At 36.9% G+C, this 15,315-nt stretch overlaps 1 long non-coding RNA gene across 7 annotated transcripts in view; it reads right to left on the reverse strand.

The window, feature by feature from the left end:
• Positions 1-15,315, reverse strand: part of LOC117435626 (uncharacterized) — a 247,838-nt gene that overhangs the window by 176,379 nt on the left and 56,144 nt on the right. For all 7 annotated transcript variants that reach the window (XR_009315328.1, XR_009315320.1, XR_009315323.1 and 4 more), the window contains exon 3: positions 803-850. This is a non-coding gene — a long non-coding RNA (uncharacterized LOC117435626). The remainder of the gene's footprint in view (positions 1-802; positions 851-15,315) is intronic.

Below are 15,315 nucleotides of genomic sequence, written 5' to 3' on the forward strand. Positions count from 1 at the left end.
ACTCATTGACATGTCCGTCTCATTTCAAGGGGGTCCTGGGAAGATGGCAGCAAACGTTTAAAAAAAGTCTACCAATCCAAGTACTGAGAGACACAGTGAGTAATATAGCATTATACAAATGTACCAATCATTAATGAATGAGCTATAATAAAATTTAACTGCAGTACACACACCCGGCATTTGACTACAGTAGAACAATTACTGATTGCTTCTGATAATTAAAGAGGCTTCTTCCATATTTGAGGCTGTGGCTTACCAACATAGAACAAACTGACAACTGTTTACTACTTCTGGTCATTTTTTTTTATTACATTTTTTGAAATTTTCAAAACTGTTTATGTGAACTCCACAGGGTTCGAGAAGCTGAAAAACATATATAGTTATATAGTATAAAATAGATAGGACACTTAACATGCTACAAATACACTACTGTTAGTCCAATCAAGTGGATCAAACTCACTTAAATCTCCCTGTTGGACACCTCAAGTGGACTAAATTTCATATGCTGCAATTGACCCTGAGAGACTAAAGGAGATATAATTAGTACTCAAAGTATGCAGACCCATTTGAGTTCAGTTTTGAAGTACGCAAATGTCCTCTCCCTAAATCTTAAGACAGTGTTGTCAAAATGTGACAGAAAGAGCAAACATGTAGATTTGTTGTATGCTTTGCAATTATAGAGCACTCATACTGTAACCCACCCATGTAGTCTATTCATTAAAACCCCCTCCAGCGCAGTCACACCATGTATGTTGTTAATCTTAAGAGTAAAAATCACTTGAAAACTCCCTTAAATACATACCTTTTATTCCTGTTGAAATCTCAGTCTCCAAAGATATGTCTAAATGTGCTGTAAGAAAAAAAAAACAATGTTGCAGATTACCTGTGTTTAAGTTTTCACTGTAATTCAGTCAGAAAGTCAGAGTGTATTTGCAATTTTGAAAATCCTGCACTAGTAACTAAAAAGACAACAACTGAATTATTCAATAAATTAATGGATGTTGACAACAGAGTGCATAATGGGCCATTTATCCCCTCACACTTCAGTCTTTTCAGCTGGACAGCCCATTTTTCATGATCAAAAAGGTCCTAATCCCTTTCAAGGCATGTGTTTCAAGCACACTTCATGTTTAACTTTTGTTTTAAAAATATTATCCGCACCCCCATAGGTTAGGGTTTGACCATGGATTCAATGTTAAACTCAAATTTTTGGAAATTGTGGCTTTCCGGACAAGATCATCACTAAAGCTAAATCCTGCATTTCAGATATAAATAGAAAAAATGCTTTATATAATAACAATATACAACACAAAGATGATAGAATCCCTCTGGTCCTCACTTACCACCCTTCATTCAACATTCATGAACATGTTACATGTACCTCTAAAGGAAGAGTCTACTGCATTATCTGCAAGAAATGCAACAAATTGTATATTGGGGAAACTAAAAGGCGTTTAGCAGACTGGTTTGTAGAACACTTCAGAAGCATTCGCATTAACACCACTGCATTTCCAATAGCCCGTCACCTCAACAGTGATCACACTGCTGAAGACATCACAGTCTGTGTGATCAATCAGTGCTATGGAACAAATGTTGCTCAGGAACAAAAGGAACAAGAGTTTATCTTCAAACTGGGAACTTTGGAACCTCTGGGAATGAACATTCTATTCTAATAATCATGACATCATCCACAGAATTTGTGTATAGTTACAAATTTTGAATAACAAGTTTACTGCACTGTGTTTACTTTTCTTTTTAAACAGTTGAAGGACTTTTGCCCGAAACGTTCTGAAAATAAGATTTTAAAATCTTTTAAACCTTTGGTGTACATTTTTTAAAAACCATTTCTTATATCTATCTATATATCTATGTCACACTCATAGTCAGGATTCGGTCCATGACTGACAAAAATAACCATTTCGCAATTTGAGCACTGACAAATGATCAAAGAACGAAATTAAAAGGTTATTTTGGTCTTTGAGCAAATTTTGGTCAAATTGCAAAATGGAAAATATCAAACAAGCAAAGAACAAAGCACAAAAAGAAGAGACAGCTTCTTCGGTCTTTGAGTAAAGCGATATACTCAAATTGCGAAATGTGCTTTGAGAAAATGCACTTCCCGAACAGTTTTTAAAGATGCTGCTCAATCTGCGATTAGCAATTAATTGCAGGGTGTTAAAAATGGGCATCACGTGAAACAAACTTTAATACAATATTTTTTTATTGAATGAACATAAAATCAGTAAATTATATTTAGAAGATACAAGTCAATGATTAATTATTTATGCAGGAAGTTAACCCATTGTAACCGTGGCCTCATTTGCAAAGGGGTACAGTATTTGATTAAACTGCAAAATCAAATGTCAATCCACGTTTGTCTAATCACAGCTTAAGTGAAAGAAAGCAAAAACAAATAAAGAAAATATGACTTTAAGACACTCCTCCTCACCTACAAAGCCCTCCACAACCTGGCACCCACCTACCTCTATGCAAAGACGAACACACGCTGTCCTCCGAAGCATGTGCCATCACCCGACCGCTTCTTTTACACACTGCAGGCCCACCATTATTATTATTATTATTATTATTATTTGTTTATTTAGCAGACGCCTTTATCCAAGGCGACTTACAGAGACTAGGGTGTGTGAACTATGCATTAGCTGCAGAGTCACTTACAACTACGTCTCACCCGAAAGACGGAGAAGAAGGAGGTTAAGTGACTTGCTCAGGGTCACACAATGAGTTAGTGGCTGAGGTGGGATTTGAACCGGGGACCTCCTGGTTACAAGCCCTTTTCTTTAACCAATGGACCACACAGTAGCAACCTCAGAGCTACAGCGTCAGAGGACAACACAGCTATATAGCCTGGACTCGAACCAGCGACGTCCAGGCTATAGGGCGCATCCTGCACTCCACAAGGAACGTCTTTACCGGATGCACCACTCGGGAGCCCCTAAACTGTCTAGTGTTTCAGTTCTTTACTTGTTTGGTATTTTACATTTTGCAATTTAATTATATCACTTTACTCAAAGACCGAAGAAGCTGTCTCTTTTGTGCTTCGATAATAATTTGCTCAAAGACTGAAATAACCTTTCATTTTGTGCTTTGATAATTTGTCAATGCTCAAATCGCGAAACGGTTATTTTTGTCATTGACTGAATCCTAAATACGAGTGTAAACACCACATTTAATGTGCATTTCCTGGTAGTGGCACTGCATCCCCTGTCACAATATGTTCAGTAAGTTCACAAATCACCACTTCATACTCTAGTGACTTGTCCCTGCTCATGTGTCACGTTGTTATGACATCACAGTCAGTTGTGATTCAGTGCTCTGCTGAGATTTCTTTATGATTTCTTTACTCCCTTTTCAGTTTTCTTCTAATCCGTACCAATGCTTCTCCTTGCTATCTCAGGCCTCTAAACAGAGATTACATTGTGTTGAACAATTTGTTTAAAATATAAACACTTTTTAAAATAACAAAAACAAAGAAAAGACCGTTGATATAGTCGTCCCCCCCGCCCCCCGCCCCGCGGCAGAGAATTCTCTGACAGAAGGTCTAGCCTCAAGGCTTCAGGCCAACTTACCTGTACAGTATTGCATCAACCAACACCCTATTGGTATAGATGAATTGAGCACCATGTCAGAAACAGCAGGGGTGTTAATCTAATTATCTACAAGTAACCTAATTGTCTAAGACAAAGTCTCCATGAAGCTTGCCATTGCTATCACTGCAAGACGACAAGGCCATCAATGAAAAAATGTATGCATGATCAAAGAGCTGCACTTTAAGCATATTTTATCCCTTATCATTGCAAATTGTGTTTCACCATACTGTATGTACATCTGCAGCTGTGTTTATGTGTGGTTACTGGATTACTAAAAATGACTGTGTCTTACTGTTCCCTTATTCTAATCTAATGAGAACCATAGCATATTCAATGTACCAATTAGGTTACAATTTCAAATTATATTTATTTATATATTTATTTATCTATTTAAAAAATGCCTGTGCAGGCAGACAGTTCCTATTTGAAATGAGTTTATATCAATACAACTGACAAAGAAATAGTCCAAACAATCAAAAAGATATTCATGCTGCTTTAAAATTCAGAGAATGCAGATGCCACAACTGTGATGCACCGAGTGATAGTATCAGGGTGACATCACCAGCTGATAAACCATAGCCAAGGCTGCATTCTTCAGTGCAAAGACAGCACAGCAAAATCTAACTCCCCATATCAAAATCATAAGCAAAATACGAGCCATGTATAATGCTTAAAGCCTCTTTTTCGGCTGACCTATTCCCAGCTATGTACAACTGTAATTACTTACATTAAAATAGTCCCATGCCATTTTCTCAGTTCAAACCAGGTGGCTTCAAGTTTATCTCCACATTATATATAACTGTACCCATTTCTTTTCAACACCAGTTGTAATTTGGCATTAGTATTGTAATAAAAACAGCAACACCAAATATATACAGCCAATTCTCATTAATATGAACTCGGATTACACAAATTTCCTGATACTATGAATGTTCTACTTGGTCCCTACCAATTGGTCCATTTTTCTTCCGGGGAGGGAGAGAAAAACTAAAATCACCCTAGTTGGAACAGCTGAGTGTAAAGGATATTGAGAAATGTATTAACTAGCATCCAGATTGGTGCCTCTGTACTGTATTTTAGTGCTGTTTTGAGACTACTATTCTAATTATGCTTTTCGAGTTGCCATAGTGCTCACACATTAATGACATTTACATGAAGTATTGAAATAAAAAAAAGACGTGCATTATCCTTGCAGACAAAAGTGGAGGTGTTGAAAGCAGTGGATTATGCACCCCCGTACATGAAAAAGATGTTGCTGCAGATTTCAACATTCCTGCAAACTCTTTGTCAACCATTTTGAAAAAAAAACCGATACAACCGTATTTTCAATAAAATGCACAGTACTTTTAAATGTATAATAATTTTTATTGTACTGTAATTGAAATTTTATTTCAGTGTTACAGTAACTTCAACAAAAACTGACAGTATGCATTTGGCTTGACTCTTGATAATAGGAATTACTGATATAAGATGATTTTTTTTAAATGAGCGTTGATTGTATATCACATGACTAATTAGGAAGCATGTGGATTTTAGGACAAGTGACATTAAAGAAATACAAAAGACTTTTTTTTCCACAAGACATTGTTTTTTTATTCTGGGGAGTCATAACACAAAAAAATTCTTATCCAGAGTGTGTCTACAGTAGCACTCGGAACCTTCAACAAGTCAGAATCGTTTCAGTGTCTTGTAATGTTTGTTCAGGTGAGGCTTGAAGGACACATCCCCAAGTACTTCAACATCAACAGGAACTAAAGGAGTTTCCGTCCCCCGTGAGACATCCACTCACCTCCTGTTCCAGACTGCTCAACATATACAGTAGGATCAAGGTCTGGTCTATTCAAATTTTCCTTCCAACTCCCTTCCTTCTGTGCATTGAGCAACATAGTTTTTATTTTCTTTATTCTCTGATAAAGTATACTTGGTCAATCTGCAGCCTTTTGTGGAGCTGTTCCAAAAATAAAAAAAGAGTTACTTTCTGAAGTAAAACTCTACAAAAGAATCAAGTAGACAAGCTTTAAGAAAATCTCTTTTTTGTGGTTTATTCAAAAACAATAGTGAAGACATTTTCTGCACTGAAAAAGGGGGCACAATATTTGCAGATTTTGATCGATAATGCCTCTGTGCCAAATCAAAAGCCTCTTGACTAGCTTTTCACAGCAGATTTGCCTCTTCTGTGACATGTTTTTGACACTGTTTGGTAATGCATAAAATACAGACTCTCGTATACAGTCTACCTATAAAGATCAAGACCACACCAGTCTTTCTGATGATCAGCTTATTCAAGCAATGTTACATTTAAAAGATGATCTACACTGCTTGGGACCACTGAATCTCTGTTGTAACAAAAGTGTGCAGTAGATTCTTGTGTTCTAGTAGGTACTTGGCAGTCAACAATCTGCAACAGAATGATGGCAAATGCACAAGGAGGAAAGGACCACCAGTCATAAAGAATTTATTTATGACACAATTATGAAATATTATAATTGGAAATTGGAGAAATACATTGGTCTTAGAAAAACATATACGCATTATATAGTATACAAAAGATAGGAAACTTAACATGGTACAATTATACACTACAGTACACCCTCGCTATAACGCCCTTCATTATAATGAACCTGCCCCCCCCCCCCCCCCCCCAAAAAAAAAAATCACAAACACACTCTCAACATCCCGGTCTGTACGCACGGGATGCCACCTCTGCAGTGAAGTCAACTCTTTTTTCTTAATAAAAAGTGCGTGCTGTGTAACTATGCATCCCACAACAAAAAAAAATGTTTATGTTGCAACAAAGCTGGAAACTATCCTGATCATTTGAAAAAAGGAGTAATGCAGGCATGTCTCATGAATATAGGTTGGCAAAAAGCATTTTTTTGGCTTGTTAAGCAACCATGCGGCAAAGCAAAATTGATTAAAGAAAAAACAACAACAAAAAAAAAACAAACTTGGATCTGATGAACTATTCATGTCGGGTTGATTTAGAATAAAAACTCACTCAGTTTGGGATTCTGTCACGTTGGATTAAGATTTGGTGCACTTTGAAACAATTCATGTCAGATTGATTTTGACTAAAGGTTCAGCTTCAATTCCAGATTTTTGCTTTTTGTACTGTGTTTTGATTTAACAAATAGGATAAAGCAAAGGCAGAATACTGCATATATGAGACAAACAGGTACATGTAATTCTACTTGTATTCACAATCTCATCTCATTAACTTACTCCAACAGTTTATCGTTCATTCTGATTGTTGTTTCGCTATAACGAACCCCTCGATATAACGAACAAAAGGCTTGGACCCCAACAGGTTCGTTATAGCGAGGGTGTACTGTATTGTTAGTCCAAGCAAGTGGATCGAACTCACTTAATCCCCTGTTGGACACCTCAAGTGGACTAAATTTGGTACACTGCAGTTGACCCTCAGAGACTAAAGGAGATATAATTGGTACAGACCCATTTGAGTTCTGATTTTTGAGGTACGCAAATTTCCCCCTCCCTAAGGGCCCCTTTACTGCATGCTTTGTACACCTGCTGTATTCACTAACCAGTGGCAGGCAACCTAGCACATGGAAAAAATACAGCGTTCAAGTCATTTAAATATAAATCAATAATGTTATTGGGTGGAAATGTATGCAAATTATGTCACAAAATACCACAAGGCAGGTATTTGATATGCAAACCATATTCACTTAAGGGCGCTAACTTTACTAGGTGCCTCAGCATGTGTTATAAGTACCACTTATTGAAACCAGGCGGTGTCACAGACCCAGCAGAAGAGCTGCATTGGAGAGCGAGAACAAGGGTCAGGGAGAGAGTATTTTGGATCAGGCAGATGCTACTAGGGCTGTGTGAGGAGGAGGTAATAACTAGATACAGATTGAGCACAAATCATACTAGCCTTATATGTAGGGCCTCGGAAAATCCACGATATCATGAATTTTACAGAAATAGTTTGACTGCCTACTGTGAAAAACAAATTATTTTCCTTACAGTATTTTACACTACTCTTCACCTCCCCTGTTCATGTCATACTTTTATCAAGTAGAGCAGTGCTACAGTAGTTGTACACGGTCCGCCGTCAATGCTGTGCATTTGATTACTACGGTAACGGTGTCAAACAAATATCGGCTTCATGATTGGTGAATTCCTCATATTGTATAATTCCTTATGCTGTACAATGACGAGTCAGAGGCAGGAAGTTTAAAATGGCTGTTTGATAACAAATTAAAAAAAAAGCTAAAATTAATTTCAACAGAAGATCGCGTTCAGAGCTACGAAAAGGGGACATTGCATGCAGACGGTGCATACACTACATCTTGACTCTGCTAACCCACACAGTAGGTCAGGCTGTCATTAAGACGCTTGTGAAGAATGGCATTGATTTAAACTGTGTGTCTGCCTTTGTAATAGACAATGTAACAGAGGGAGAAACACTAGCTGTTTATACGTATATGCTTAGTCGTACAAGATGTATTTTTTTATTATTATTAATATTATTTTTTTAGGTTGCTAGGCTCCAGTGGCATATATGAGTTATATCATTTACTAATAGTTTGACGGTATCTGTGGTTTTAAAACTTCATAAAAAATAATTTCTACAAACTACAAAAAATGTACAGTGTGTATAAAGAAACTCAAAGGCTTCGGTTTTGTCATTTCAGGTTTGCAATTAACGTTTCTCCTGTGTTTAATATTTTGGGATTAGGCAGCAAAATAGGCTATGGAAATTACACGATCATTTTAATTATTGTGTCAACAAATTTTAAAGGTTTACAAAATTCGAAAATGTTGCTGAATACGTCATTAAAAAAAAAAATCTATTTTGTCTGCTTGTTACTTTTTTTGCTGAAACAGAACATTTTTAAATGACTCTTATTTCCATCAAAAGTTTGTTACATTTTTAAAGATTGCTTCAATAGCAGACAGCCCAAGTTTATGAGATTGATTTCAGGGAGACCCAGCAATTCCAAGCCTAAGATTCCTTTTCCTTCCTGTGATGAGGAAATACATCTGAATATGTTCTCTGCATTTCCTGAATTACAGATAGGCATATCTACAAAGCCTACACTGACTTGATCTTTCTCTTCAAAGTACCTTGCAAGGATAGCACACTCTTTTTCACACATGCAGCATGATTTTCAAAAGGGGCAAAACAAGAACGAGATCGCAAAGTGATTTCTAAAAGCTGATTAGGGTTTAGATGAAATGTTGACCCTTTAAAAATATACATTAAGTGATTTGGTTACATTACATTGGGGCAACAGTGTGGAGTAGTGGTTAGGGCTCTGGACTCTTGACCGGAGGGTCGTGGGTTCAATCCCAGGTGGGGGACACTGCTGCTGTACCCTTGAGCAAGGTACTTTACCTAGATTGCTCCAGTAAAAACCCAACTGTATAAATGGGTAACTGTATGTAAAAAATAACGTGTAAAAAATAATGTACTTGTATGTAAAAGTAATGTGATATCTTGTAACAATTGTAAGTCACCCTGGATAAGGGCGTCTGCTAAGAAATAAATAATAATAATTAGTCAGGTTTTAAAAATCATGTTGCAACCTAGTTCCTATTTTGCTCCTTTTGAAAATCATGCAGATAATGTCAATACCCTCATCTATCATTAGACTATATGGCCTTTTCTCTGACATAATATGCTGAAACAGGTTTTGGGAAGACTGGTTCAAGTGCATTATTTACAATGGCAGATGTTTTTGTGTAAGAACAGGCATAACACTTTGCTGTCTCACTGTCTGGAAACATCTTGTGAAACAAACTTAGGTCTTTTTCATAGATTCCTTCTTCAATTTCAGTATTTCCCATATAATATTTATAATGCACATTTGTATTGCCTGTGTGCAGTACCTTACACTTTTCTCTATTAAATGTCATTTGTCTGCCCAGTTCTGAATGCTGTCTAGATCATTTTGAATGACCTTTGCTGCTGCAACAGTGTTTGCCACGCCTCCTATTTTTGTGTTGTCCCCAAATTTAACAAGTTTCCTTACTATACCAGAATCTAAGTCATTAATGTAGATTAGGAATAGCAGAGGACCTTATACTGATCCCTGTGGTACTCCACTGATTACCTCACTGCATTCAGAGGTTTCTCCTCTAATCAGTACTTTCTGTTTTCTACATGTTAACCACTCCCTAATCCATGTGCATGCATTTCCTTGATTCCCAACTGCGTTCAGTTTGAGAATTAATCTTTTATGCAGGACTTTGTCAAAAGCTTTCTGTAAATCCAAATAAACCATGTCATATGCTTTGCAATTATCCATTGTCTATGTTGCATCCTCAAAATAGTCAAGCAGGTTAGTTAGACACGATCTCCATTTCCTAAAACCATGCTGACTGTCTCCCAGGATACTGTTACCATATATAATTTTCCATTTTGGATTATTACAGTTTCCATATAATAGAAGTCAGGCTTCTATTACATGAATACATGTAGTTACCTGGTTCGGTTTTGTCTCCCTTTTTGTGGATCGGTATTACGTTTGCAATTCTCCAGTCTGTCGGTACAACCCCTGTGTCAAGAGACTATTGCATGATCTTGGTTAGCGGTTTGTAATTAACTGCTTTCATTTCTTTGAGTACTATTGGGAGGATCTCATCCGGCCCAGGGGATTTGTTTATTTTAAGAGCTCCTAGTACCTTTAACACGTCTGCCTTTGTTATACTAAAGTTATTTAAAACTGGATAGGAACAGGTTTACCTGTGGGGCATGTTGCCCATATCCTCCTTTGTAAAAACTTGTGAAAAGTAATAATTTAATACATTTGCTATTTTTTTCTCTTCATCTATGATTTTGCCATTTGTATCTTAGACATTTTACCTCCTCCTTGAATGTTCTTTTGCTGTTATAATATTGGAAAAACTTTTTGGAATTGGTTTTATCCCCCTTAGCAATGCTCATTTCTATCTCTCTTTTGGCCTTTCTAACTTCCTTTTTGACTTATGTTTGCAGTTCCAAGAACTCTTTGTGTACTTTGTTCTTGGTCCCTTTTAAACTCTCTGTAAAGTTCCTTTTTTCTCTGAATATTTTAAGTTGATTTATTCAACCATTTTGTTTTAGATGCGTCTACTTTTGTGATATAATTGTTTTGCGCCTCTAGTACTACATTTTTAAAAAAACAGCCATCCTTTTTCCGTGGATGTTTTCTCTATTTTACTCCAATCTACTTCTGTTAGTCTGTTTCATACCTTCTTAGTTTGCCTTTCTAAAATTGTAAACCTTAGCTTTAGTCATTACTTTGGGGGTTTTAAAAAGCACTTCAGATGAGACCATGTTGTGGTTTGAGTTTGCCAGTGCTTCTCTGACCTCTTAGTTATTCTGTCTTTGTTAATTTCAAAAGAATGAATCAAGGCATGCCTCCCCTCTTTAGTCATTTTCGGGAGGGTGTTATGCAGATCAAGAAGACTCCCAGAAGTTCCTGGAGACTTGGGCTGTCTGCAATAGTGAATCGAGTTCCAATGTACATTTTAAGGAGTTGTAGCTAGGGTACATGTTAACATGTTTCAGCCTTGGTTTTTGGGTGATGTTCTTGATGAACTATCAATGATAGCACATAGGCAGCTTACATCAGTAGAATACATGAAGTGTCTGGCTTTCCAAATGTATTGGGGGTTATTGACTGCACCCACGTAGCACTGTCACCACCCCAGGATATAGAACATATCTTCCGTAATAGGATTCATTTACAAATGGTGTGATGCAAAATTGAGGATTCTTAATGTAGTCACCAGCTATCCTGGCGCAGCACATGACTCCTCAGACAGTCCAAGGTATATGAAGATTATGAGGCAAGTGTATATGGAGCTGGATGGCTTCTTGGTAAGTAATGTATACGTGTTTCATATGGCACTGATAGGAAGCATGGACACTTTGCTAATATTGTTAATGCTTGCCATAGGTGATGCTGGTTACGGGATCAGACCCTGGCTGCTATACAACGTTGCAGGGGCGGCTCCAGAAATAATTATTAGGGGGTGCTTAGCATGTGAGGAGTGGAGCCAATGTGCAAATTTGGGGTTAATATGCTCTGATGTTTGCTTAAGTAGCACGTCTTATCTCTGAAGTCACTTTCATGACTAAAAGAGCTACAATATAAATACAATCATTGCTAATGTAGCTGATCCTGTATATTGTGCTTGTGAGTGTTTTACGAGAAAGAACTTTAAAAATCACAAGAAAAAAATTTAAAAAGCATAAAAAAATTAGTGAATACATTATAGCCTATTAAACCAAAATTAAATGAACAACACACATTTCTTGGTTTTCAAATTTTATAAGATTTTCCACTTTACAAAATTGCATGACTTTTGTTCATTCCAGTTACAACAATTATGTTGGAGATTCAACTGAATACTGGCCAATTTACAATCAGCAACATCTGATTAAGATCATTTTAGGAGATAAATAATGGAAAGTGTAAAATTCTATGATCTTAGTTATTGCTTTCCTGGAAACTTCAACCTTAGAACAAGGGTCTCTGCTTGGTTCATCATGTTGACTTGTGGTGTCTGTGTAAAGAAACCCTGATAGCTCTTCTCTTACATTTTCTTTTGTAGAAAGAAGTTCCAAAGAAATACTAGTCATTGCACAAATCTGCAATTTGTGACCAAAGTTTGTCCCATGACGTTTCTGATTTTTTGTGACTAAATGCTTCCTTTTCATCATTTACTAGCTGTATGGCATTGGTAAGATCCAGTGCAGTATTCTGCAATAGATCACCGAGTACTTTACTCAAACCCAGAAGAGATCCAAATGCTAACAAAACTAGCAACAACGTTAACCGTCAACATTTGCATTAGAAATCCCTCAGCTTCTGTGGTGTTGTTGCTGTCCCCTTCTGCAATTTTCTTCAAAACTGTTATACATTGAAACCTTTCCTTAACTGCTTAAACTGCTCTCCACTGACAAGCCCATCTTGTTTCTGAAATGCGTGGAAGTTCTAACTTTTAAATGTTGTGTCTGTTGCAAATGTCACAAATGTTACATGTACTGAAGGCTGGCTGATAGACATACAAGAGCTCATACCAATTAAAAAAAAATATATATCTCCAGCCACTTTGACATCCTTCACTATATCAGCTAGAACAAGGTTAAGTCTATGTGCCTGGCAATGAATGTAAACTACATGAGGATGAACCTTGGCCAACTTGCCTTGTACTCCATTACACATGCCTGACATGACAGAAACCCCATCATAGCACTGTGCTACTACAGTTGCTTTGTCCAGTTCAAGGCTGTGAAGCCTATTGGTAATAAGCTTACACAGAGAATCTGCAGTGAGATCTTTGGCATGCTCAAAGGACAGAACTTTCTTTGACATTTAGTTGTTCATCTTCAAAGCATACACATATAGAAAACTGTTCTTTTTTTTTTACCACAGTCTCTAGTCTCATCAGCTGGCAAAAAAAACTCAGCTTTCCTGACACGATCAGCAATTTCTTCAATCAGTACAGATGCTGTAGCTTTAATAAGATCGTTCTGTATTTCTTTGCTGGTGTATTTTGCATTTACACTTGCTACTTTTGAAGCTAAAACAAGAATCATACTTTGCTAAAAGTTCAATTGGTTCTAAAAAATTACCTCATGCAAGAATCATGCACCTCTTTATGCCCTCTCAGTGCTAAACCCTGGCTGGACAAATATATTATAGCATCCAAACATTTTAGCAAGGTGCTTCCTATTTTCTACCACAGACTGTTGGTGTGCAGTAGATAGCTTTGCTGCAACTGACCCATGTTTCAAACTACATTTAAAGTTCTCCCAAAGTGAAGCAGCAGCTTTATGGGCTTCTGTATTTGCATGGGCTGTCAATTTAGATTCAGCTTTTTTCCCCATTTTCTGAATCCACTAACTACAAAACGTGGTTCTACAGAACCACTTTTTGGAGCAAAATGACAGCAACAGAAACAAAATGCAGCATCCGCTTTAATGCCGTACTCTACCCATGGAAACTAACTATACCAGTTGCTGTAGAAAGCGCAACTCTGACAACCAATTTTCATTGCTGGAAATGTAGACAGTAGTCTTCTGGAGGACTATTACTGACTGAGCTACATCTTAGGACATTCTGCACTGAGGTGTCCTCTTCACCTACTGCTGCCAATGGTTCATCATTACTGTGTCCTGCCTCTTCTAAAGTCAGTAATTTCCTTAGTACTACCTTCATGCTGTCCCTTTGACAAAAAAACTGTCCAAAGTTCTTTGCTTCTGCATTTTCAATTGAGATGCAATGTACTATGCTACTGCTGTGAAAAAAATAGAATAGCTTTCCATGATTTCCCTACAGTACATAGTTAAAAAGGGCTATCTACTACTTTTATACAATGTTAAAGAAAGTGTTACTTAAGTACAATGCATTTCGCACATATCGTTTACAAATCTGATGTTAAACAAAGTAGAAACATACTATGATTAAAAAAAAAATCCTTACAAGAAATTTAAAAATATAATATAAAAATCCATTTCACTAAAGCCCCTAACCAATACAGTTTTTTCTTTCTTTTTTTTGACAGTGGTGCTGCATTTGATTATCCATGTTTAAGAAATAATGTTTATCATAAATATATCATGGCAATGAAGCTCAAATTTGACCAGAGATCATACTAAAACGCTGCCTGTGACCCAAAATACTAAATCATATGAAAACATTGGCATCATAATAATCATCAGACCCTTTGCTATTTATAAAAGGTACAAAATACTGTTAAGGTGGATATTTGCACCGATAAAAGCTCTATGACGTTATGTCAGTCGGCCACAGAGAAAGGCATATACAGTTCTCACATTCTGCAAAATGGTTAACACCAGAATATGAACCGGATTCAAATCAAACTAATAAGTAAATAGATTAATATGAATTCTTACTGTTGTGTCTGGTTCATTAATTTAGCTACATCCTGAAAATGTTACTACAGGCTCCAGCTCTCTGGATTTTCGCACTGAATATGAACAGGATTGGTTGTTGGTTACTGTGGTGATGTTAGAACGTTAATTGTTTTACCAACAAAAACCAAAAACGGAACTCTTGCTAACCTGTAAAACTGCGTGCAGTGACAGTGCAGATTAGTGATTATACGATTGTCACCTAGATTGTAACAGCTATCTACACAATCCGCGCAATGGATTTTTATTTTTAATTAAAAATTTTTGTAGTGGGGTGACTTGACCGTTGTCGCACCCCAGAACGCAGATTCGGTACAACACAACACACATGGCTACACGCTCTGTTATTGAGCGTACATTTGAAGTGTTAATTCAGTTCAGATGTTTAGATAGATCTGGTGGTGTGCTACAGTATAGCCCTGGGAAAGTGTATTGTTGCATGCTGCATTCTGCATAACAGCGGTCAACAATGCACTACCAGGAGCACTTACCCCTACCCCCAAAGCTGCAAGTCGGTGCCCGTCATGTCATATGCAACACTTTCAGCTACGTTAATATATCTATACCGTCACCATGTGTGTGTGATATTTAAGTAGGCTATGCTTAAATTAGATCAAAGAAACTGTTCAAGGTCCAATAAATGTACACAGAGTGAGTTGAGGTGCAGTCATAAATACAAACAATCAAATGGCATCTAATGTTAGTGACGTTTTGCCAAACACCTTTTGAAATGTAAATATTTGATTATTACAAAATAAAATCAGAGGGAGATGAAGTTTAACAAACAAATATGTATTTGATTTGCAGAGA

The sequence above is a fragment of the Acipenser ruthenus genome, chromosome 3 (genome assembly GCF_902713425.1).
Source record: "Acipenser ruthenus chromosome 3, fAciRut3.2 maternal haplotype, whole genome shotgun sequence".
NCBI classification, from domain to species: Eukaryota; Metazoa; Chordata; class Actinopteri; order Acipenseriformes; family Acipenseridae; genus Acipenser; species Acipenser ruthenus.